Source organism: Pan paniscus, chromosome 7 (genome assembly GCF_029289425.2).
Source record: "Pan paniscus chromosome 7, NHGRI_mPanPan1-v2.0_pri, whole genome shotgun sequence".
Classification (NCBI taxonomy): Eukaryota; Metazoa; Chordata; class Mammalia; order Primates; family Hominidae; genus Pan; species Pan paniscus.
Genome location: NC_073256.2, coordinates 104,436,981 through 104,462,214, shown reverse-complemented (window position 1 = coordinate 104,462,214; position 25,234 = coordinate 104,436,981). Strand labels below are relative to the sequence as shown.

The window sequence follows — 25,234 nt, the reverse complement described above, 5'->3', positions numbered from 1 at the left end:
TTATCTCCAACCCAACCAGTCATCTCCAACCCTATGGAGACTCCATCTCCATAGGGAGTCATTTCCTACCCAACCGGTCAGCACTCCAGTTCACTGGGCCCTATCCACCAAATTGTCCTTAAAAATCTCAATCCCCAAATTCTCGAGGAGACTAATTTGAGTAATTACAAAACTCTGGTCTCCAGCACAGCCAGCCCTGCATTAATAACTCATTCTCTATTGCAATTCCCCTATCTCAATAAATTGGCTCTACCTAGGCAGCTGGCAAGGTGAACCTGTTGGGTGGCTACACATACATTTTTTTTAAAAAAAGAAACTGGAAGTGAGAAATAAAACCAAAAAGCAGTTTCTTAGAAAGGGACAATAAAATAGATAAACCTCTAGTAAATCCAACCCCCCCAAAAAACCATGGGGAAATAATATATCATCAGAAACAGTAATGACAAAAGGGCTATAATGATAGCTAAGGAAAAGATCAAAACTTTTGAGTACAAACATACTGAATAAATATATGATCCACTGAGTAAATTAGGAAGGCAAATATAGGAAGGGGTAGTAAACTTGAATAGAAAATATACTTATAAATTCTAAAATGTTTTACACCCATAAAAACCATAGAATATTAAAGTTAGCATATTTAATGTATAATCAACTTCCAATTAAACATAGGTTGAAGAAATGTGTTATCTTCACTCCTCCTGAAATATACTAAAATAAAAGGCAAAGAATTTTAAAAGATATATTAAGCCAAACACACAGAGATAATAGAAGAGACATTAATAGCAGAAAAAAAAGGTCAATACAGTTTTGGAAAATGAAAAGATGATGGATAATAATAATTGAATGCTTCAGCTTTCTGAGTTCTGCTAAGGGCCTATAGTGGGGAGGAAGCCTGCAAGAGTAAAAGATTTGCAACTCAAAGGGCCACAGAAGCTTAAGAATCAGAGGCAGCAATGGGTATCACTGAAGGCAATGATGGAAAGTGGAGTGACCTAGAAACCACCTTTGCAAAAATTACAACAGTGAGAAAATTATGATACTGAAAGGGATCTGATCTAACCAACTCCCATCTTGCCTTTAACCTCCAAATTCTTCTTAATTACTAGAGGGCTTGGGCCAAGCTAACTTTGGAAGACATTTAGTTTATAATTTAAATAATAATAGCCCTTCCTCAAAACTAAACTACCTTTGTAAAGGTAATGAATGGCCAATACATTAGGAAGATGTGAGGAGCCTGAATACAATTACCAGCCACTATTCTGGAGGTCGCAAGATTTGTAACTCCCATAATTACTCCTGCAGATAACATCACTATTATAGAACCTAAGATTGGCCTCTTGAGCTGTCTTTTGCAGGTTTTTGCATGTCTAGAGAGATGGCTTCACCCAGACCCACCAGCTGTCCTGTGGCCCCATCCAGAAGAGGACCATTTTTCCACATCATCATCCCTTTGCTCACCAAAGTATCCTTGAAAAACCCTAGCCTCTGAATTTTTGGAAAAATTGATTTGTGTAATATCTCTGTCTCCTACATGGTGTAGCCAGTCTCGCGTCAATTAAACTCAGTGACTTGGCTTTGTCTGTGCTGGGCAGGAAGAAGCCATCAGGAGGTTATAGCCTGCTGAATAAAAAAGATATTGATTAACTTGAGCCTAAATATTAGATCTCTAAAGTCCCCCTCCAAACCCACATATCAACATGGCTACCTCCTTTTCAATTGTAGATGACACCAAGATATTTACAATTTGTGGAGGCTCTGGACAGCAGGAGACAAAGTGAGGCATGTTACTGAAGACAGAGATTTAAGTGCAAGTCAAACTGTGAGATCCTCATTCACCTCTCTGTCATCAGGCCCCATGAAAACTTGGTGTGAGACTTTGACCCATTCCACCACCAGATGGGAGACTGAAAGTTTATACTAAGCTTTAGAAAATGACATAGACACTGAAATTCCTCAGTAACCAGCTATTTCATCCTATATGAGGCCTGAAAGCACAATTTTGAATGAACATTTTATTGTCTCACTCTTAAATATGAAGACATCATATAGTTTGGAAAAGTTTCCACTGTGACAGACAGCAACAAAAACACAAACACCAAAACAAAGTTTTTGAAGAATCAGAAATGTTACATAAAGGGTTAGGATACAAAAGTTTTAGTTATCAGTATCCCAAAAAAACCAAAATATTAAATTCTTAAAATAATAAAAGGACAGTAATAAATACTTTGATAACAAAAAATTATTGGAACTTAAAATTTTGGTAGAAGTATAAATTCAGTAGAAGAGTTGGAAGACAAAGTTGAAAAAATTTTCATCTTAAAAAGGAGAACCAAAAAAGGAGAAACTGGAAAATATAAGAAAAAATCATATAATCAATTTAGGAGAGCCAATGTTTATTATGAATTCCAGAAGAAGAGTGCTAATGCTTAATGAGTTTCTGAAAAATGGAAAGCAAGATGATTATCACTGAAATAATATAATAATTTTTTTATACCCATGGATATGACTTAGACACTGATGAAGACAATCAAGTGTTCAGGAAAATGAATGGAAAAAGTTTATATAGAAGTATATCACTGCAAAGCTTCAGAACTCTAGAAAAAAAAATTCTAAAAGCTTCCAGAATAAATATTGTTTTTTAAAAAATAGGCACTTTTAAAGAATTGTGAATTACAATGACATCAAACTCCAGAAAAGCAACCTGGAACCTAAAAAGTAAGGAAACAAAATTCCAAGATAAAATTATTTTGAACTCTAGAATTCTATGACCAGCCAAGCTAATAATTAAATGTGAGAGGTAAAATAAAGACATATTTTTATATTCAAGGTCTCAAAAAATTAACAAATTTCTAGAAGTTTACAGAGAAATCCTGCCTTCAGTATTAAGAAGTAAATGAAGCGAGAAGAAGAGACATCATTTGCCAAAAAGGTTTGTCTTCACAAGTAAAATTGGAAGGGACTTCACAGGATGAAGGCAAAGAAAATCTTAGGATGACAGCTGTGTAACAGGCCTAGAGAACATCTAGTGTAGAATAAAGCAAGAGGGCAGAGGCCTCCAGGTGGCTTCTAGGGAAAAAAATGATATGTTATCTGATATATTGGACTTTATTATTAGAGTTTTACTTTTATTTGAACAATTGAAAGACAAATCAATGATAGATATAGAAACAAGTGAATAAATGAAAAGTACTTTATTATCTCCAGGAAAAACAAAAATTGTATGAGAAAGGAAATGTAAAACTATACGGAACACCTGTGACCAATTTTTTTTTTTTTTTTTTTTTTTTTGAGATGCAGTCTCGCTCTGTCGCCCAGGCTGGAGTGCAGTGGCACAATCTCTGCTCACTGCAAGCTCCGCCTCCCGGGTTCAAGCCATTCTCCTGCCTCAGCTTCCCAAGCAGCTGGGACTACAGGTGCCCACCACCACGCCTGGCTAATTTTTTGTATTTTTAGTAGAGATGGGGTTTCACCATGTCAGCCAGGATGGTCTCAATCTCCTGACCTTGTGATCCGCCCGCCTCGGCCTCCCAAAGTGCTGGGATTACAGGCGTGAGCCACTGTGCCCGGCCGTGACCAATCTTTACTCTGTAAAAATAACAGTGAACAATAAATAGAGATTTAATTTTTTAAAATACGAGGAAGAAACATAAATGGTGAGGAGAAGGATCAAGACTTGGAATTTAATGGATGTAAGAGATCCCAATCCTACATTTTCATAACATGTTAACAGAAAATGTCTAGAACTGCAAAATCAAGAAATAAAAATGGAAAACCACTCCCTATCCTCTAATCTCTATCTCCCCTTCTCCACAGCAATGGGCTATGGAGGTGCAAGGCTGCGTTTCCCTACTTCTCTTGCTCCTAGGTGTTTACAGTCACATGACTGAGTTCTGGCCTGTAGATATGTCAGGTATTAGTTTCCCAGCATCTTCCTTAAAAGGCAGCCAGGGAATTCTTCATCTCATTCTTCTTTCTGCTAGCTGGAATGTAACATCTGGAGGTGAAGCAGCCACTTGGTCTATAAGGTAACATTAGCAATAAAGGACATGTTCTACTGAGCCACAAGATAGAAACATCCATGGAGAACTCCATGGAGCCGGGCTGCCATACATTGCCTGGACTATCTACCCTCCAGACATTTATATGAGAGAGAAGCAAAGTTCTGTTTTATATAAGCCACTGTCATTTGTGATCTGTATTAAAGCCAAACCTCATCATAACTGCCACAAACACATTCAAGTATTTTATTTAGAAACACAGAATAAAAAGAAGACAGCATTAATAGAGTTGGCATCTGAGAAATTGCCCTTGGGAATAAGGTCCAAAGATTGTATCTGCTTTGAACCTTGTACTACCGTTTTACATTTTAAGCTATGCACATGTATACTTTAATAAAAATTGAAGTATATGTAATAAAGTTTAAGAAAGTTTGTTATTTAAACTATTCTAAAGCATTGCAATGATTAAAATCTTCCTAATTTATTTCATGAGGCTAACATCACTGGGGACTCCAAAAATATCCAATCTAATATTGAACATTGTATCCAATGAGAAAGGAAATGTAAGACTATCCAACTGAACACTGTATCCAATGTTCAATATTTGGGTTACAGTTATACTAGAAGCCCAATCCCCATTATTACACAATATACACATGTAACAAACATGCATGTGCACCCCCTGCATTTAAAATAAAAACATAAACATTAAATAATTCATTTAATTAAGGAAATAAAGATGGCATAAACTTTGAAAAAACTAGTCTGTTTTCAAACATATCTTGCCAAAAGACAATAAAATAATATTTGTAAAAAATGAACATTTGGTTAAAAATTATGACAACTCCCCTCCCAAATCCTATTCCAGTCAAGTTGTTCAAATGTAAACACACAGAAAAAAATGTCAAAAAAACTAAAAAATCCGCATAAATTCCAGAAAAAAAATTATCCAGAGATGTACACTGACCATCTAAGAACTTAAATTGTACATATCTGAATTACAAGGTCGCATCCAAATCTATATATATGTATGTAGTTGATCCTTGAACAACATGAATTTGAACTGTACAGGTCCACTTGTACACGAGTTTTAAAAAACAAATATACTAAATTTGTCTGGAGGTTTGTGATAAATCAAAAAGCAGATGAACTATGTAGCCTAGGAACATAAAAAAATTTAAGAAAGTTTAAGTATGTCATGCATGCAAATAATATATGTAGATATTAGATACTAGTCTATGTTATCATTTACTACCACAAAATATACACAAATTATAAAATGTTAAAATTTACCAAAACTTACACACATGAACAGATCATACCTACATGGCACCATCACAGTTAATAGACATGTAAATAAATACAAAGATTCAGTATTAAATTTTAACTGTATAAAATTAACTGTAGTACATATCATGCTACTGTAATAATTGTGTAGCTGCCTCCTGTTGCTGTTGAGATGAGCTCAAGAGTTGCCAGTATTAGCTTAAAACACCAGGTGATGCTAACCATTGCCTCATGAGCAGTTCTCTCCAGTAGGCTGCTTTATCGCAGTAAAAAGTGGTCTCTCATAGTTCTTGCATATTTTTCATGTTTAGTGCAATACCGTAAACCTTGAATGATATTATGATACCTCGGGAGCACTCCCAAGAAGCAGAGAAAAGTCAAATTATTACAATTAAAAGTTGAGTTGCTCAATGTGTAATCATAAAATGAGATCTGTAGCTGCAGTTGCCTGACATTTCAAGATAAATGAATACAGCATAAGGATCACTGTAAATAAATGGAAAAAAAGAAAATTACTGAAGCTCTCACTGCAACCACACTAGCAACATGAAAACCTTGCCCTTTTTATGAAATACCTTTTTATATCATATTAAAAACACAGCTTTTTTTTGTGGATGCAGGACAGCCATAAGAAAAGCATACCTATAAGCTCTAATATGATTCAAGAAAAAGCTAAGTCATTATATGACAAAATAAAGCAAAAGAAAGGTGAAAGAAAAAAACTAATAAATATAATGCCAGCAAAGGATGGTTTGATATTTTAGAAAGAGGTTTGGCTTAAAAAACGTCAAGTTAACAGGAGAAGCAGCTTCTGTTGACCAAGAGACAACAGACAAATTCCCAGAAGCCATTAAGAAAAGCATTGAGGAGAAATGATATATGTACCTGAAAAAGGTTTTAAGGCAAAAGTGCCCTATGCTGGAAGAAAATGTCAGAAAGGATATTTATTAGTAAGGAAGATAAATGAGCACCACGATTTAAGACAGGAAGGGGCAGGCTAACTCTACAGTTTTGTGCAATTCATTTGGGTTTATAATCAGTACTACCTTTATCTATAAAGCTGCTAATCTCTGATCCCTGAGGGGAAAAGATAAACATCAGCTACCAGTCCTGGTTGTACAAAAAGAAGGCCTGGACAACAAGAACACTTTTTCTGGATTGATTTCATCAATACCTTGTCCCCGAAGTCAAGAATTACCTTGTCAGTAAGAAATTGCCTTTTAAAGCTCTTTTGTTATTGAACAATGACCTTGGTGACCCAGAACTTCATGAGTTCTACACCAAAGGCACTGAAGTGGTCTACTTGCCCCCAAACACAATGTCTCTAATTCAACCTTTAGATCAAGGGGCTCATCAGGACGTTTAAGGCTTATTACACATGGTACTCTGCATAAGAAATTGTCAATACTGTGGAAGAAAACCCTGATATAAAGAATGTTGGAAAGTCTGGGAAAATTATACTACTGAAGATGCCATCATTGTTATTTAAAAAGCTGTAAAGGTCATCAAGCCTGAAACAATCAATTCCTGCTGGAAAAAAATGTGTACAGATGTTGCGTATGACTTCACAGGGTTTATGATAGAGTCAATCAAGGAAATTGTGAAAGAGATTGTCGATACAGCAAAGAGGGAGTGGGATGAAGGGTTTCAAGATACGAATCTTGACGAAAATCAAGAGCTAGTAGACACCACACCAGAAGAATTAACAGAAGATGACTAGAGGGAGATAAGTGCTTCCAAATCAGTGACAATGAGGAAGATGTAAAAGAAGCAGTGCTAGAAAACAAATTAACATCAGACAATCTGGCAGAAGGAGTCTGATTTACTCAAGACTGATTTTTACTCTTTTATGACATTGATCTTTCTACAATATGGGCAATGAAACTAAAGCAAATGGTGGAAGAATGATTGGTAACATATAGAAACATTTTTAGAGAAAAAAGGAAGACAAAAATTACAATGTATTTCTGTGAAGTTACAGAGTATACCTGTCTCTTCTGCCTCCCCTTCCACATCCTCCACCTTTTCTGCCTGTGCCACCCGAGACAGTAAAAGTAACTCCTCCTCTTTCTCCTGCTCCTCAGCCCATTCAGTGGGAAAACAGTAAGAATGAAGACTTTTATGATGATTCACTTCCACTTAATATATTTTTTCTTTCCTATGATCTTCTTAATAGCGTTTTCTTTTCTCTAGCTTACTTTAGTGTAAGAATATAGAATATAACACATGTAACATAAAAATATGTGTTTGTTGACTGTTTATATAATTAGTAAGGCTTCCGATCAACAATAGGCTCTTAGTAATTAAGTTTGAGGGGAGTCAAAAGTTCTATGCAGATTTTCAACTGCACAGGTGGTCAACGCCCCTACCCCCACATTGTTCAAGGGTGAATTGCATATAATTTTGGATTTCAATAAAATTTTAAAAAACTGATTAGATTAGGCAAGATCCATACCATTAAATGTATGCAGCCATTAAGAACCTTCTTTCAAAGAGAAAGATGTTGTCTTCAAACAAAGTTGAAACAAAATTTTGTTTAGAGATATATAAAGGAAGGGTTAGATTGGGCACTGTGGCTCATGCCTGTAATTCCCAGCAGTTTGGGAGGCTGAGGGGGGAGGATCACCTGACTTCAGAAGTTCAAGACCAGCCTGGCCAACATGACGAAACCCTGTCTCTACCAAAAATACAAAAATTAGCTGGCTGTGGTGGTGCATGCCTGTAATCCCAGCTACTCAGGAGGCTGAGGCTAGAGAATGGCTTGAACCCGGGGGGTGGAGTTTATGGTGAACCAAGATGGCACCACTGAACTCCAGCCTGGGTGATAGAGCGAGATTCCATCTCAAAAATAAATAAATAATAAGAACGTAAAGGAAGGGTTTAGTGACTAATTGGATGTCAATACTAACGGAGGAATGAGATTTAAGAGTGTATTAACTTTTCTGTCTGGGGCCAACGAACAGGAATATTGTCATTCACTGAGACAGATAACCCCAGAAAAGGAACAGATTTAATTGCAGAATACAGATGCTAAATTTAAAGCAATGGGAATGGATGAGATCATCCTGGAGTATGAGTAGCTCCTAAATTATAATTCTGAAAAATAGTGGAAAATGCTTGCATAGGCTTCTCTCAATTCTAGCCACTAATCAAAATGAGCCCTACTGATAAGGAGGCATGATAAACAGGCTGAAGTGTAGCAACAACTCCACTGATCTCTCTGAACCTCAGTTTGATGCTTTACTTGCCTTACTATGAAAGCAATGTTGCACACACGAGTTATGTGCAACATTTCCATGATGTGGTATACTCCAAGGCAATAATTAAGTGCTTTTTGCAAAAATGTTACTTGTGCTTAAGACACACTGCCTTCACCATTTTTCCACCCTTAATTCACTGAGAAAGACACTTCAGACTGACTATAGAAATGCCATTTCTAACCCCCCTATTCCCTTGCCATTTTTAATTATATATTGATGCTGAAAAGTCGTGTTTAATTTTTTTAACTTTTAATCTGGGAGCATCTATAAAACCCAACTGTGAAACATAATCAGAAATCTGCTTGGTGAAGAGGGCTTCTGGAAAAATTTTTTTTCCAGATTACAAAAAAAGGAGAAAGAAAGAAGGAGAAAGAAGGGGGGAGAGGAAGAGGGGGAGGAGGGGGAAGGGGGGCAGGAGGAGGGGGGAGGAGGAGGTGGGGAGGAGAGGGGAGGGGAAGGAGGAGAGGGGAGGGGAGGGAGGAGAGGGGAGGGGAGGGAGAAGGGGAGGAGGAGGCATGGCTGTCATCACCCTTTCCCTTTCTGCCTTGAACACAGATGTTATGGCTGGAGCTGTGTGTCCCTCCATCTTATCCTGAGTTCTAGGTGAATCACTGCACATCCTGCTTCAGATAATGAAGCAAACATGTCAATTTTTACTAAGAACAGTAATGATACAGTGCATCCCTGAATAAATCCTGAAGATCATTAAAATACACTATTTTTAAATTAAAAAAATTTTAGAAGATTTAAAGTGTCAGGCAGATTAGGAAGAGAAGATTAAAAAAAGAGCAAAAGGATATGTAGCATGGAGATAAAGGAGTGAAAAGGAGCAAGTGATTTCTAAATACTTGGACAGAATGTCTTGAATTTTATGATTTTTTCTAATCTTTCACTATCTTTCAAAAAGTAGGAAAAATCTATAAAGATAAACCAAAGTTCCTGAGTAGTTCATAAGAATTCCAAGAGTATCTTCTGTTTTAATGCTTATTTTTCCATTCCCTTAGCAATACCATTACATCATAATTTGAGAAAATGTAAATATTCTTACAGCCGTCAAAGTGTTTATGTTTTTAAATGGGTATTTTATATCTCATTCAACTGCAAAGCATTGTGAGACAGTTTCCATGGTGACTCCTATTAAATCTAGCAGCCATAAAACAGTTACCAAGCTGCTTTAAAAAAAAATTAGTGCCATCAAGCATTTTTAAATAAAATTTTTGAAATGTTTATCTTTACTAATCATTTCTGTTGTGTGATTACAATAATTTTGAAAACTGAGCAGATGTGTTAAATTCAATGAACAGAGTACAGAATTCACTTTTAAAAAGCATATCTAAATTTACTTCATTTTTATTTTCAATTGACTATATTTGTGACTTCATTACTATATAAAATGCTGAACACACGTATATGTGCCTGTCATAGGCACATATATGTGCCTTTTCATTTTAGGAAATTTATCCCTCAAGATAAAAATACATCTTAAAAGCAAAACCTCAGAAGCTTATAAATATTGACAATCACACCAAAAAACTAATTAACAAATAAAGATGTAAAATAATAACATAAAAATTATTTTCCATAAATATCTTTTCTCCCAGTGATCCATTTTTTTTCCTCAAATATTATTTAAGACTTTTAACAAAATAGTGTGAGGCCCTTTCTCACTCCTCCTCTCGTCTCTCTCATAAAAGGCAATCACTTTTTACTGTTTTATCTGCTTTGGTTTCTGGCATTACCAGATTTCTAAATTATATACATAATTTATTATCTTGCAATTTATCAATTTTAGATTTTATTACCTTTCTATGAGAGCACATGAGGGATTTTGTTTTCTCTACACTGCTTTACCTCCCCATTTCCCAATGTGTCCATGTGACATAACTACACAAAATGATAACCACCCAAAAATTGGAATAAGTTTGGTTGACTCTATATTCAGTATTTAAATTAGTATGCCTTTGAAAATATTACTTACAACTAAGTGCTGAAAATTACCATGACTGTGATTCCTTTGTTGTTTACTTGTTTGCTTGTTTGGCTTCTCCTACATAATACTGCACTATGCTCCACTTTTCATGTATATTGGTCTGAAAGAATACTTTCAATTGGAACACACACAGATTTCAAATGGAGAGTAAAAATGAGGGAGATTGAGAAATTGGAGTAGAAACACATTATCATGGAAACGATTTTGGGACAAATAATTCCTTTTTTCTCCCAAATCACCTTCTATTGAAGACTAAATGTTTTGCTAATGTAGTAAGTTAGAATAAATATAAGTTTAAATAATGCTAAAAGCATTCTTTTTAAATGTGTCAATCCAAAGCAAAGAGATATCACCTCACACTTGTTAGGATGGCTAATATCAAAGTCAAAATGTAACAAGTGTTAGAAAGGATGTAGAGAAAAGGGAAGCGTTGTACATCTTGTTGCAGAGAAAATAAATTGGTGAAACCAAGTCAATGGTTTTTGTATATAAACAGTTTTTGTAGATGCACAGAAATTGACCCTGCTGGTCTTAAAGCTTGAAACTTACATTTGTTTTATCTGAGTTCCTTCCTTAGGAAACAACACTCAGGCTTCTCAAAAAAGGTATCAAATAATTGAAAATCATCAGATCACCACATCCAGACAATGAGACATCAGGCCCCCTGCATTTATCATAATTGCTTTCTTACCCCTCCTTAGTTCCTGTTTTCTTACACATTGTTACATTTCTTACCTGCTATATAAACCTCTAGTTTTAATCAGTCAGGGAGATGGATTTGAGACTGTTCTCCTTTCTTCTCAGCTGCATCACCTGATTAAAGCCTTCCTCCTTGGCAATACTTATTGTCTCAGTGATTGGCCTTCTGTGCAGTGAGCAGCAGGACCTAGATTGAACTCCTGGTGTTCTGGTAATAGATTTTCATTCCCTGACTTGAAAAGCATTGCTCATGGTTCAGCTGCCAAGGACTGGGAATCTTAGAAGATCTCCTAAATAGCTGCTTGCCCAATTTTGGCTGGAAGCAAGTTTCTGTCTCTCTCCGGCCCCATTGCATCTGGCCCCAACCACATTCCTGATTGCCTCAGAAGAGCTGCCTTTGAAAATTGGCACCTGCATCTGGATAGGTGTGTGTGCTTTGTGGGCCCAGGTAGCAGGATCTGCTCCTCTCAATTTCTCAAAATTTTAAATCAATTTCCATTTGCAAGTTGAACAAGCCTAACTGACTGAGAGAGGAATGCACCTTGGCTGTTTCAGTATGGATACACTTGGGGACATGCTTGTAATTGTGTGTTGTGTGTGTGTGTGTGTCCAGGGAAGTGAATGTCTTTTGTGGGTACCAGACACTGGGATGGGCTCCTCTCAATTGAGAAATTCGTAAGGAATTTTTGTTTGCAGCTGATCAGGCCCAACTGAGAGAGAGAGGAAGCATACTGACGGTTTCCGTTTGGACACACTTTGAGCTTGTTTGTTGCTGCAGCAGTTGGATTGTGTTTTGATGACTTTATGTTTGATACAGTCATGGGAAATTAGAATTTGGTAAACTGATGTTCTTTCTAATACTGTTTGGCCCCAATATTCTTTGGAATCTGGAGATTGCTGTTGAATGAGAAAGTGGGATGGAGTCCTGTGTATTTAGGCTTTTATGTTGCTATACTAAAAAGGGTTGGGCCTCTTGTTTAATAGATTCCAGGTGATGTTCTTCTGTGGTACTTTTTGGATCCAGTGGTCTTCGGAGTCTGAAGAGGTTTGGCCTTTAAAAATCAAACTGCCAGGCCAGGCACGGTGGCTCATGCCTATAATCCCAGCACTTGGGGAGGCCGAGGTGGACAGCTCACGAGGTCAATAGATCAAGACCATCCTGGTCAACATGGTGAAACCCCATCTCTACTAAAAATATAAAAATTAGCTGGGCATGGTGGTGCATGCCTGTAGTTCCAGCTACTCAGGAGGCTGAGGCAGGAAAATCGCTTGAACCCAGGAGACGGTGGTTGCAGTGAGCCTAGATCACGCCACTGCACTCCAGCCTGGCAACAGAGCAAGATTCCATCTCAAAATAAATAAATAAATAAAAATAAAAATCAAACTGCCATGGGAGCTGTTTTACCCAAAATGTTAGTTCACAGTCTTCATTGCATTACCTATTTGAGCAAACAAAAGTAGCCTCTAAACTGGTGAGTTTGTATTACTATCAGAAGTATTTATGTATGTACATTTATGTTATATATTGCGTTTACCAAATTGGCTTATTAAAAAAAAAGCACTCATAGGTTAAGCCAAAGTATTTTTCAAGTTCACATGACTTAAGGAAATTTTTAACAAACAAGGTGGCTTTAAAATTATTGATACAATAAACATAGAAACTTCTTCAGAACTGTCAGCATACATTTTTGTCCAGGTTTTATGTTTGTCTTTGCTGGATATTTTGAGGTGTCAAGGTTTGGCATAGAAACCCAGCCAAAATGAAATGATCTTGGTTTGTGTGTCTTCTCTGACAAATGAGACTAATTTAATGTTGTTTGCTGAACTCCCTGAGTTATTGGGAAAAATACCTATGTATAATTCAAATTATCAGCTTGAAAAGGTTATTTATGAAACAAGGTAGTAAGGAACTAGTAAGTATGGGAAAGAGATTTGAAGGAAGTTATGAAAACAAAGATGTATTTTTGATAAGGAAGGTTATAAAGAAAAGAACATTTTTTTAGAGAAAGGATCTTGTTTGGTGAATTTTTGTTCTAAAATAAAATGACTAGTTATTTTTTAAAAAGAGAAGAGAAAATCATAAAATATTCCCATATTTTATTTTGAAATATAAACCAATAATCTGAAGATTAGGCAGAATTTAGAATAGATTTTGCTTACCTACTTTTTTTAAGAATAGAAATATCACATTTTTCCCTCAAATTAAAGTAACTTTTAACAAGCAGGGGTTCTTTGTATTCTTAGCAATAGGAAAGAAAGGGAAGAAGGGAGGGAGGGAGAGAGGGAGGGAGGGAGAAGGGAAGGAAGCAAGAAGGGAAGGAGGAAAGGAGCAGGGAGGAAAAGGGGAGAAACGGAGAGAAAAGAAAAGAAAAACTCTTCAGTCACAACCATTTTAGCTCTACTGATTATAAGGTAGCTATCAGTATAAAGACAGAATTTGGTCCTCCCATTAATACAGTATATGTAGATCTCTTTGATTTGTATGCTATTGAAAAGAACCTTTTAAAAAGAATGCTTTTGTGGCATTTATTTCTTCTAATTCAAAAAATAAGCAAAACATTTGACCTTAAATAGAAGGTGATTTGGAAGAAAAAAGTTAACATCCCATAAACCTATTTTAAACCATAATGGCATTCCTCTTAGAGAATTTAGAAAATGTTTCCTATAGAAGAAAACATATCAGTTATAACATGAGCTCACAGAGTCGAACTATTTCCCTTTCCTCCATCCTCATCAATTCATCCTGTGTCCTGAATTGGTTCCTTCCGGTGGGTTCTTGGTCTCGCTGACTTCAAGAATGAAGCCGCAGACAGTCGTGGTGAGTATTACAGTTCTTAAAGATGGTATGTCCAGAGTTTGTTCCTCCCGGTGGGTTCGTGGTCTCACCGACCTCAGGAGTGAAGCTGCAGATCTTCACAGTGAGTGTTACAGCTCTTAAAGGTTGCCTGTCTGGAGTTGTCTGTTCCACCCACTGGGTTCGTTGTCTTGCTGACTTCAGGAGTAAAGCCACAGACCTTCACAGTGAGTGTTACAGCTCTTACAGGTGGCATATCCAGACTTGTTTGTTCCTCCTGGTGGGTTCGCGGTCTCGCTGATTTCAAGAGTAAAGCTGCAGATCTTCACAGTGAGTGTTACAGCTCTTAAAGGTTACCTGTCCAGAGTTGTTTGTTCCACCCACTGGGTTTGTTGTCTTGCTGACTTCAGGAGTAAAGCCACAGACCTTCGCAGTGAGTGTTATAGCTCACAAAGCTTGTGTGGACCCAAAGAGTGAGCAGCAGCAAGATTTATTGTGAAAAGCAAAAGAACAACCCTTCCACAGAGTGGAAGGGGACCCAGGTTGCCCCAGCTGGCTGGGGTGGCCAGCTTTTATTCCCTTATTTGGCCCCACCCACATCCTGGGGATTGGTCCATTTTACAGAGCGCTGATTGGTCCATTTTACAGAGTGCTGATTGGTCCATTTTACAGAGTGCTGATTGGTGCATTTACAATCCTTTAGACACAGAGTGCTGATTGGTGCATTTACAATCCTTTAGCTAGACACAAAAGTTCTCCAAGTCCCCACCCTACCCAGACGCCCAGCTGGCTTCACCTCTCAATCCTCCTTATTCTGAATTTCATTCATCTCACCCAACAATTTGGCCTAATATACACAGAAAGATGTTAGCCTCTTTGTCTGATTCTTAGTCAGTTTCTATGCACTCAGGAAAGTTATTTTTAAATGCTTTAACTTGAGCATTTAATTAATAAAATTTTATTCTCAAAAAACAGTTTCTTGGGATTATTGTTATTTGTACAGTCTTAGGTAGTAAAGCACCATTCAAAAACCATGGCAATTGATGCAGAATCAGCAAAGTTACAAAATTATCTCATTATCTAGGAGAAGAAGTCTTTAAAACAACACAGAAAATAAATGAAGTTGAAAGTATCAAAATGTCTTATTACTTCTACAAAAACCAAAAATAATCAATTACTTTTTTTTACTCTAAAAAGTTATTCCTGGCTGGGTGTGGTGGCTCATGCCTATAATCCCAGCAGTTTGGGAGGCCGAGGTGGGTGGATCATTTGAGGTCAGGAGTTTGAGACCAGCCTGGCCAATATGGTGAAACCCAGTCTCTACCAAAAATATAAAAAATTAGCCAGGCATGGTGGCACACATCTGTAATCCCAGCTACTTGGGAGGCTGAGGCATGAGAATTGGCTTCAACCTGGGAGGCAAAGGTTGCAGTGAGCCAAGATCATGCCACTGCACTCCAGCCTGGGAGACACAGTGAGACTCCCTCTCAAAAGATAAATAAAATAAATTATAAAAATAAATAAAATAAAATAAATTTTAAAAATCCCTATATTTTGTAAACTCTAATGATTCCTGGATAGCTTTTTTTTTTTTCTTTTTTTTTTTGAGATGGAGTCTCGCTCTGTCACCCAGGCTGGAGTGCAGTGGTGTGATCTCGGCTCACTGCAAGCACTGCCTCCTGGGTTCACACCATTCTCCTGCCTCAGCCTCCCAAGTATCTGAGATTACAGGTGCCTGCCACCAGGCCAGGCTAATTTTTTTTTAATTTTTAGTAGAGACGGGGTTTCACTGTGTTAGCCAGGATGGTCTTGATCTCCAGACCTCGTGATCCACCCGCCTCGGCCTCCCAAAGTTCTGGGATTACAGGCATGAGCCACCACACCTGGCCGGCTAGGTCTCTTTCAATACGAAATGAGTCAGAGGTATTCTAGTCTTTAACACAAATAAAATGTATAATTTGAAGCTAAACTGCATTTATAATACTGTTTTAATAAACAATCAGACCACATAACTCAAATAACACTTTCTAAGAAGTCAGAACAAACTTTTAAAATGATAAAGCCAAGGTTTTCTGGCAAGCCAAGACATCCAGCCACACTAACAAAGCAGGTTCACTCATTAAGATAGTGGTTAGGGATTCTAACTCAGTGTGATTAAGCCTGATGGGTATCCAGGAACACAAGGAAGAGTTGGTTAAAATGATAATTTGATACTTGAATTAAAATTTGACTTAAAGAAATATATGACATAATTATACATTTGGAAAAATTAGTAGTATTAAGGGTCTCTACAGATAAGGAAATAATGCAAAAAGTCAAAATGTAAAATACTATTTGGATGTGGTCTCTACAGATAAGGAAATAATGCAAAAAGTCAAAATGTAAAATACTATTTGGATGTGATACATTTTTCAGATTCCAAAAGCCTCACCAAGGTAAATAAAATAAAAATAGAGGTTTTAAATTATCTAATTACACTAGATTATTATTTTACATATTTCAAATTTAAAGGTATATTTTAATGGAATATTCTATGTTTATTCTTAACTTGTTACTGTGTTCCATCTTATGGATTCATCAAGTCTGCTTTAGGAGCCCCTCATCAGCAATGTGTGTGTATTTTTCATCTGTTACCTTCAGCAAAATCACTCATGCAAAATAGATTCGATGAAGTCATGAACATTAGTATAAATTCTGTCAAAAAGAAGGAGCATATAAGGAAAGACCAGTAACTTTTATTTCAAAGGAACTGAATTCAAGCTACCTCCCTAGTTAGGAGCTGAAGGACACTGAGAACAATTAGTCTCATTTCCTTTTATATAATGATGATAATAATATCCACTTAAAATAGTTACAGTAAGGTTTAAATACTATGATAGTTGAAAGCACCTGGGTTCATGATAGTGTTCTCTTCCTAAACTGCCTCCTTTCTTACCTCCATTCTTTCAAATTTGGAATGCAAATTTTGTGACTTCAAGCAAGCAAGTTCAAGTTGTCTTTAAATTTCAAACTGTCTCCATCTAATAAAATATTAAAATGCTTCCAGCAACCATTATCAGTTGATATTTGAGAATCAACTTGCAATTAGACTCACTTTTTCTGAAGTTTATTTGACAATCTACAGAATTCTAACAAAGATGATTTCATTACCATGGTTTCAGTAATAGTGGTTACAGAAAAGCTAAAGTATAAATGTGTACTCAACTGGAAATTTGTAGATTTAATAAATTTAAGGGCAGAGTAAACAAAATGTAATCAAGGTCATCTGAAGTGTCAAGCACACACTTGAAAGCATAAAGCTTCCAGTATTTTCATTTCTTTATGGTAGGCTACCCCATTTTGAAGCAATCTCCTATTTCTCTTTTCACCAACAGAAAAATATAACCTTCCCATTTCACAGTTCTCCACAGTAAATTGTATTACAGATGACTGCTAAATATTTCATGTGGAGTCCTGATAACTTAACAACAAAGAGGGGCCCCAGGGAGGGTAGAACAATTGTTTGGAGACAGCTAACCACAAAAAACCCAGTGGCACAATATCCTGTTCCCAAATGCCTCACTCCATGCAAGTAGTCCTAGCACCATGACCCTGTAAAACTTTCCTCCAGCCCCTGCCTCTTTGCAGACATTCCCTTCTCCGCTGTGTTGCCGGTTGCTTCCTTGCAAAGTACTTTCTCTCTAATAAACTTGCTTTATTTAACTCACTGCTGTTTCAGTAAATTCTTTTACTACCCGTGATGCAGGCCTCTATTCATCTCCACCCAAGACATTCCATGAGATGCATTTTATGCTTAATCTGTAAGTTCAAACATGGGTATGCTATTTACATGCACAAATTCCTCGCCTATCTGTTACTGTCATTTCTGATATAAATAAATTATTTTTCATAAAAATACTTATCTATTAAAAATGTATATTTGTGTGTTTTATCTCTCACATAGATCTACATTCACCTTTGAATAAGCACAAATCTGGTAAATACTAGACACTCATAATGCTTACTAATTTGAGTAACTGCATTTATGTGTATTTTCTTTACATTTTTATTCATATTATTTTTATCTTTAGATCAGAGTTCCTCAACCCTGACATAACTGACATTTTGGGCAGGATAAAGCTTTGTTGTAATGGGCTCCCCTGTGCACTTTGAAGTACAAAACAGCATCTGGCCTCTACCCTACAAGTGTCAATGGGAACTTGTCCTTTGTGCAAACAAGAAAAAGTGTCTCCAGGTATTGTGAAATGTGCCTTGGAGGCACTTAGTCCATAGCTGAGAACTACTGGTATAAATCAATGAATCTAAATTTTAACCTTTGATAAGCAAATGTAGCCAACAGAATACTAAAAAAACTAAAATGTATGTCAGTAGTTCAAATTAGTTCAAATTTGGAAGAAAGATTGCTCCCAAATAGCATCTTATTATTCATACACATTTCTTGTATCTATATGGTATGAACAATGCACTGAAATATAATAGGATAATAATAGAATTGCTACAAAAGTATTCCCAGACAATGAGAAAATTTACTGAACAAACATTTATACAAGTACTTGGACAGAATAAAAAAAAATATTTAACATTATTGATGAAAAGAGTGAAACTCTAAAATATTTGAAGAGATTTATTCTGAACCAAATATGAGTGACCATGGCCCATGACATAGCCCTCAGGAGGTCTTGAGAACATGTGCCCAAGGTGATTGGGTTACAGCTTGGTTTATGTATTTTAGGATGCATGAGACATTAACCAAATACAGTTAAGCAATACACTGGTTTGGTTTAGAAAGGCGGGACAACTCAAAAGCAGGGGCTTCCAGGCTATAGGGAAATTTGAACATTTTCTGGTTGACAATCGGTTGAGGTTGTCTGAAGACCTGGGATGGATAGAGAGGAATGTTCAGGTTAAAGATAAAGGATTGTGGAGGCCAAGTTTTATTGTTCAGAGGAAGCTTTTTGGATAGCAGACTTCAGAGAGAGCAGGTTGTAAATGGTTTTTCATTGGACTTAAAAGCATGTCTAGCTCTTAGTTGATTATCTCCTGGATCTGAGAAGGAAGGAAATAAAACAAAGGGGCAAGGGGATTCTGTATAGAATGTGGATTCTTTCCACAAGTGACTTTGCAGGGCAATTTTAAGGTATGGCAAGGAAATATATTTTGGGGTTAAACATTTTTTTCCTTGTCTCATAATGTTATGCCAGAGTTAGATTGAAAAGTAAGTCACAATATATAGGGTTAAATAAAACCCATCTGATGAGAATTTATGGCTTGTAGGACATGACTCCATAGACCCCTTAGGTAGAAAGTTGGGTAAGATAAAAAAAATAAGAGCTTAGTTCTTAGTCCCCACTCTTGGCCAAAAAGCTTTCCACAGAATGCACCTGCAGGCCAACAAAACAGCATCGGTTCCCACAGCACTAGGAGGCTTATTCCTAGGGGTGTTTGATTTGGTCATTTGGTGAGGTTTCATGGCACTAGGAATGCTTATTCCCATGTAGTCTGATTGGTGGTAATAGTTTTAAATATTAGTGATTTGAATAATGGAGGAGGACATGGTCTGATGTGATGTAATAGCCAATTGTTTAAGGGGTGAGATGGAGTCAGGCCTAGGGTTTGTTTAAAAAAAAAAATCCTAGATCAGATTTTTTGAGCTATTATGATTCGAGTCTTTAATTGTGCCTTTTCTTCTGCTGTATTTGGCATAACATTTACAAGAAAATGTTTAATGTTAATATAGTAATAAATATGATAAAGATAGTGAAGGTTTAGGCATCCAAGGTTACAGGTAGAAATAGAGGGCAATAAACAAACTAATGAGCCAGAAAAAACCCATATGCATTATTATATTTTTGATTAGACTTACAATGTGTTTCCCTTCCTTATTAAGGGTTATTTGGATCTTTTGATAAATCTTACTTGAGAATTGTAGGACCAACATTAAATTAAAATTTAATAAATGTAATCTTTTCTTTTTTTTTGAGATGGAGTCTCACTCTGTTGCCCAGACTGAAGTGACAGTGGCGTAATCTCGGCTCACTGCAACCTCTGCCTCCTGGGTTCAAGCGATTCTCCTGCCTCAGCTTCCCGAGCAGCTGGGATTACAGGTGCCTGCCACCACGTCTGGCTAATTTTTGTATTTTTAGTAGAGACAGGGTTTCACTATGCTGGCCAGGCTGGTCTCGAACTCCCGATGTTAGGTGATCCGCCCACCTCGGCCTCCCAAAATGCTGGGATTACAAGTGTGAGCCACCGCACCCAGCCAAATTTAATCTTTTCTTCTGGCTAATTTATCTTTATAGATATAGCATCCTGAGGAGGGTATAAATTAAATGCAAGAAATGCCTGGTTCTTGGTGTTTAAATTGTTACAGACTTGTTAACAATAGACAAATCTATTTTTCTCCCCACTTTGGTATTGCACCATATACTGGTATTTGGGAGAGAAAAGGTTTTGTTACAGGGAAAGTTATATAAATCTACAGTGTCATTTTTTTCTTGGCAGGACTTCCTATAGCTGAGGGCCTTAAGAGTTAAAAGACTTATAGTCAATTAATTGTTTTAGGCCAGATAAAAATGGATGTGGACAGGCATTTGTGACTTTTTTAAACTATTGTTTTAAGTAAAAAGGCAGATAGAAAAACCAAAAGGAAAAGCTGTAAGACTGACTTGTTTTAACTTTTATGTGTTGAGCTGTTGTGAGCTTGGTTTTTGTTACAGACTTACAGCAATTAGCCATACAAACATAAGCATTGTTCTGAAACATTAAATATATATAGATAGATTTATTTTTACAACTGATAATTGGGAGTATTATACCCAGGAGACTTTGTTACAAGGTATTTTATCCTGTTAGTAAATATTTTCCTTTAATTTTATAGTAAGCAGAAAATTTTTATGGTTGGGGTGGATGCAAAAGTGACACATAACAGTTTAAAAGGCAACCAAATTGTTTTACCAGCGGTTTAGGCATTTTTAGTACCCCCTTTTTGATTTGGAGGGTTTGATTTTGTTTTAATTTTATCCCTTAAAACTGGCCCTTACAATCTTACGTGCCTACCTCTTCCGCAATAGTCCCTGGGCCTAGAGGGAGGCGGCTTGTATAGTTTTAGCAACAGAGCATTAGCAGTGGAACAGATCTGGGCCCAGTAGGATGCCAAATGAGGGAGATTTGTATCTCTGGTCTTTAGAATACCATGATCTTGGTTTTTTTGGAAGTAAAACAAAAAGAGATAAATAACATTTATAGTTTGACAGCTATAATAGTCATTTGTATGTTAGACCAGAAAAAGGAACCTACTCCTTTAGGGTACCAACTAAAAATATGAAGAAAAATTATAATGTAGTACTTTTTAGAGGATTATTATGCCAAGAAATAATGATTTAATTTGTACTTAAAAAAAGTTAAGGCTGAAATCCAGTATTAAGTGTTATGCTTTGCCTTTGAAACAATTTTTTTTAGCCACCTTTTTTATTAAAGAGAATATTATAGCAAGCCCAATTTGTGTGCAAGGTAAGTTTTAGGCTTATTATGTTTGCCTGATTATTTGTATAAAATGCAGTAAGAAATTGATTTGCAACAATTTTTTTGTTTTGTTTTTTGTTTTGTTTTTGAGACAGAGTTTTGCTCTCGTTGCCCAGGCTGGAGTGCAATGGCACAATCTTGGCTCACCGCAACCTCTGCTTCCCAGGTTCAAGCGATTCTTCTGCCTCGGCTTCCCGAGTAGCTGGGATTACAGGCATGCGCCACCATGCCTGGCTAATTTTGTATTTTCAGTAGAGATGGGGTTTCTCCATGTTGGTCAGGCTGGTCTTGAACTCCTGACCTCAGGTGATCTGCCTGCCTCGGCCTCCCAAAGTGCTGGGATTATAGGTGTGAGCCACCGTGCCCGGCCAGAATTTTTTTAAAGTTGGTTTTACTGAAACTTTACCTAAAAATAGGTTATTTTAGTTTCAGTCTTTATAAAATAACGAATGCCTTTGTTTTTTAAAAAATTATTACTGAACTTATGCAGACAACTATATTGCCATAAAACTACAATCTGAATTCTGGAGGACTTAGAAAGGGAAATTTGCCTATAAAAACATACTTTCCTCAAATAAAAGAAAATATATATACATATATTTTAATCCTTCTTTAACCAGAGCAGCAGCTTTTGAAACAAGATGTTTGTTTACCTTGGAAATGCCATTTACAGACCAAACAGCTCACGAGAGCTATTAGGCACTGGAGTTTAGCAACTCCTTACAATTAGTTTTAGAAAAGAGGCTTTTTGCTTATTAGGTAGCAAGATTTCATGTAAACCATTTTTATTTTATTATGGAACTTTTTGGGAAACATTACTTCCATTAATATAGGGATAGCTTTAGTTAATATTCCATAGCAAAGCAGTAAATGCCCCATCAAGTAGAAATTCTCTAGCTCAGTCATTGTTACCGAAAAATACTCACGGTTTTTGCCATTAGCCCCAATAAATGCTCCACACAAAAGGCTATGCAGCGGAGAATTTACATGAGCAGATTTACATGTCTTCAGTTTTATAGTATTAGAAAGGGGAAAACATTCCCAGTTAGATATAGTACCTATTTTTATAAGGCATTTAAGTAAAAGTGGTTATGACTAACTTACATAAATCTTGTTTAAACATCTTACATTTTATAATTCTATTAATCTGTATGTTTTTGTGCTCTGGTTCCAGAAAGCCGTTTTACCCCCAGACCAATTTTACCTTTTCTGGTGAAAAGGGTCGGGGTTCCCATCAGGGGGTTGCATCTGTATGACCTATGAGGGATAGCAGATTTGATAAGGCTTCTTAAATAAACCTATGATTCTGTGGGAGGGGTACCCATGTAAAAGGGGCCCCTTTAACCCCCACATTTACCATGACGTGGGTAATAGACGTATTAGGTGGGAGGATATCCCAGTTATCATAAAGCTAGTCCGACATGTCTTGCATGTGAAACATGTCAACTGCTTCATCTGGGGTACTTTACTTGGTATTTTATAGGGAGGGTTGGGCAATCCCCTTCTCCGGGCAAACAGACCTTATAATGGGCATTATCTGGCCTACTAGGCTGATTGCTATTTTAGGAATAGCTTCCTGTGCATCAGTGATTGCTCACTAATGAGCTGTGGGTCCTGCATTAATTCAAACAAGGGCTTACATTTTGAAGCATTTGAAATTAAGAATTTTGTTTTTAAAGTAGTTATTTCTACAATCCACTAAAGTTTTTTTTAAAGAAGCTGAATGATATAATCTACAAAATGAAACAATTCCTTAACATTACACCCTTTGGTTTTTAAATAGTTGCACGGTTTTGCCCTTTCCCTATATCGACTATTTTCTTGATAACCATAGGGCTTAGGGTTTTGTTGCCCTAGATAGTTTTTTTTTTTTCATTTAATTTTATCTGTATAATTTCCTTTATTTTAAAGCAAGTTTTAAATAGTTTCTTAACCACAAACCTTACATTTATTGAAAATTGACATCCTTGTATTTTATAAAATTTTATAAAATTTTAACGAAAACTTATTTTATGCTTTTATTATTTTAACTTTTTAGTAACCCAAATTTCCAGTGGTGTGAAAAATCCTGAAGGTTTAAACATGACTTTAAGAATTTTAAATTACTGGAGAGTTTTGAGATTAAATGTACCAAATTAATTTTTAATAAAGATTACTAAGGTTATGTAAATTAAGAGGCATCTGAGCTAGCTTTTGCCAATCTGATAAGCACTTACATTTTTAAGTTATTTGATTAGAGCTATTTTATTTAGTTTGAAAGTGAAATGTTACTTCCACGTGATACATATAAAGATAGAGGTATAACAGCTATGCAGAATAAAAGGCTTTTTTTGGTCTTTTTTTTTTGAGACGGATTCTCACTCTATTTCCCAGGCTAAGTGCAGTGGCACAATCTCAGCTTGCTGCAACCTCTGCCTCCTGGGTTCAAGCGATTCTCCTACCTCAGCCTTCCAAGTAGCTGAGATTACAGGTACCCACCACCACACCAGTCTAATTTTTGTACTGTTAGTAGAGATGGGGTTTCACCATGTTGGTTAGTCTGTGTCTCAAACTCCTGACCTCAAGTGATCCACTCGCCTCGGCCTCCCAAAGTGCTGGGATTACAGGCGTGAGCCAAAAGGCATGTCTAAAAGATGCTATATTTGCCTGTTTTCAAAAACAATTTTTTTCCCTTACTTAGATTAGTAAAAGTTACAGGAGCCAACAAAAGTTGAAGGAGAAAGTCATCATTTAAGACTTTTTTAAAAGAGAGTGGTACTTTACAGATCTCCATCTGAAAAATGTTAAACAGATTATAGAATTTAAAAACTTAAAAACTTTTTGCATTAAAAATAAGTCAGTATTTCGCTGGGCACGATGGATCACGTCTGTAATTCCAGCACTTTGGGAGACTGAGGCAGGCAGATCACGAGGTCAGGAGACGGAGACCATCCTGACTAACACGATGAAACCCTGTCTCTACTAAAAATACAAAAAAAAAGTTAGCTGGGCATGGTGGCAGGTGCCTGTAGTACCAGCTACTCGGGAGGCTGATGCAAGAGAATGGCATGAACCTGGGAGGTGGAGCTTGCAGTGAGCCAAGATCGTGCCACTGCACTCCAGCCTCCAGCCTGGGCAACACAGCAAGACTCCGTCTGCCCCCTCGCCCCCAAAAAGTCAATATTTGTAATAAAATCTTGTTTTAACCAATTATTTAGTTTTGTATTCATGTATGTTTTTTAGTATTAAATATCAATTTCTAGAAAGATTATGATTTCTTTTTAATTATAGCCAACTGAATTACACAAGCCCCTTATAAATTCATTTTACTAACCTTACTATGACTTACTAGATCATTCACAATGGTTAGACTTTTTGTTTTACCCCAAATATCTTTCTTCCTTGAACAACACAGTTATTTTATTTTAGGGCAAAAATTCACCATACAAGATTCTTTTTTGTATAAAATAATTGTTCTTTTTACATTCTTTACCAAAAATATCTTTCTACATCTTTAACTTTCTTTACATCTATTATTTCCTGATTTTTTTTTTACCTTGTTTTAAACCTAACACTTAAATAAGGTTTGGATTAGACAAAGATATTTTACCTCTAATAAGAATGTTAAAAAAGTATTCCTATAATTTTTAAATTACAAATTACCCAGATACTTATATCAAATAATAACCTTAGATCCTAAATTATG

The 25,234-nt window shown here is 36.4% G+C and overlaps 1 protein-coding gene across 3 annotated transcripts in view; it reads right to left on the bottom strand.

Moving 5' to 3' along the window:
• CNBD1 (cyclic nucleotide binding domain containing 1) overlaps nt 1-25,234 on the bottom strand; it is a 636,725-nt gene that overhangs the window by 458,598 nt on the left and 152,893 nt on the right. The gene's annotated exons all lie outside the window — the stretch shown is intronic.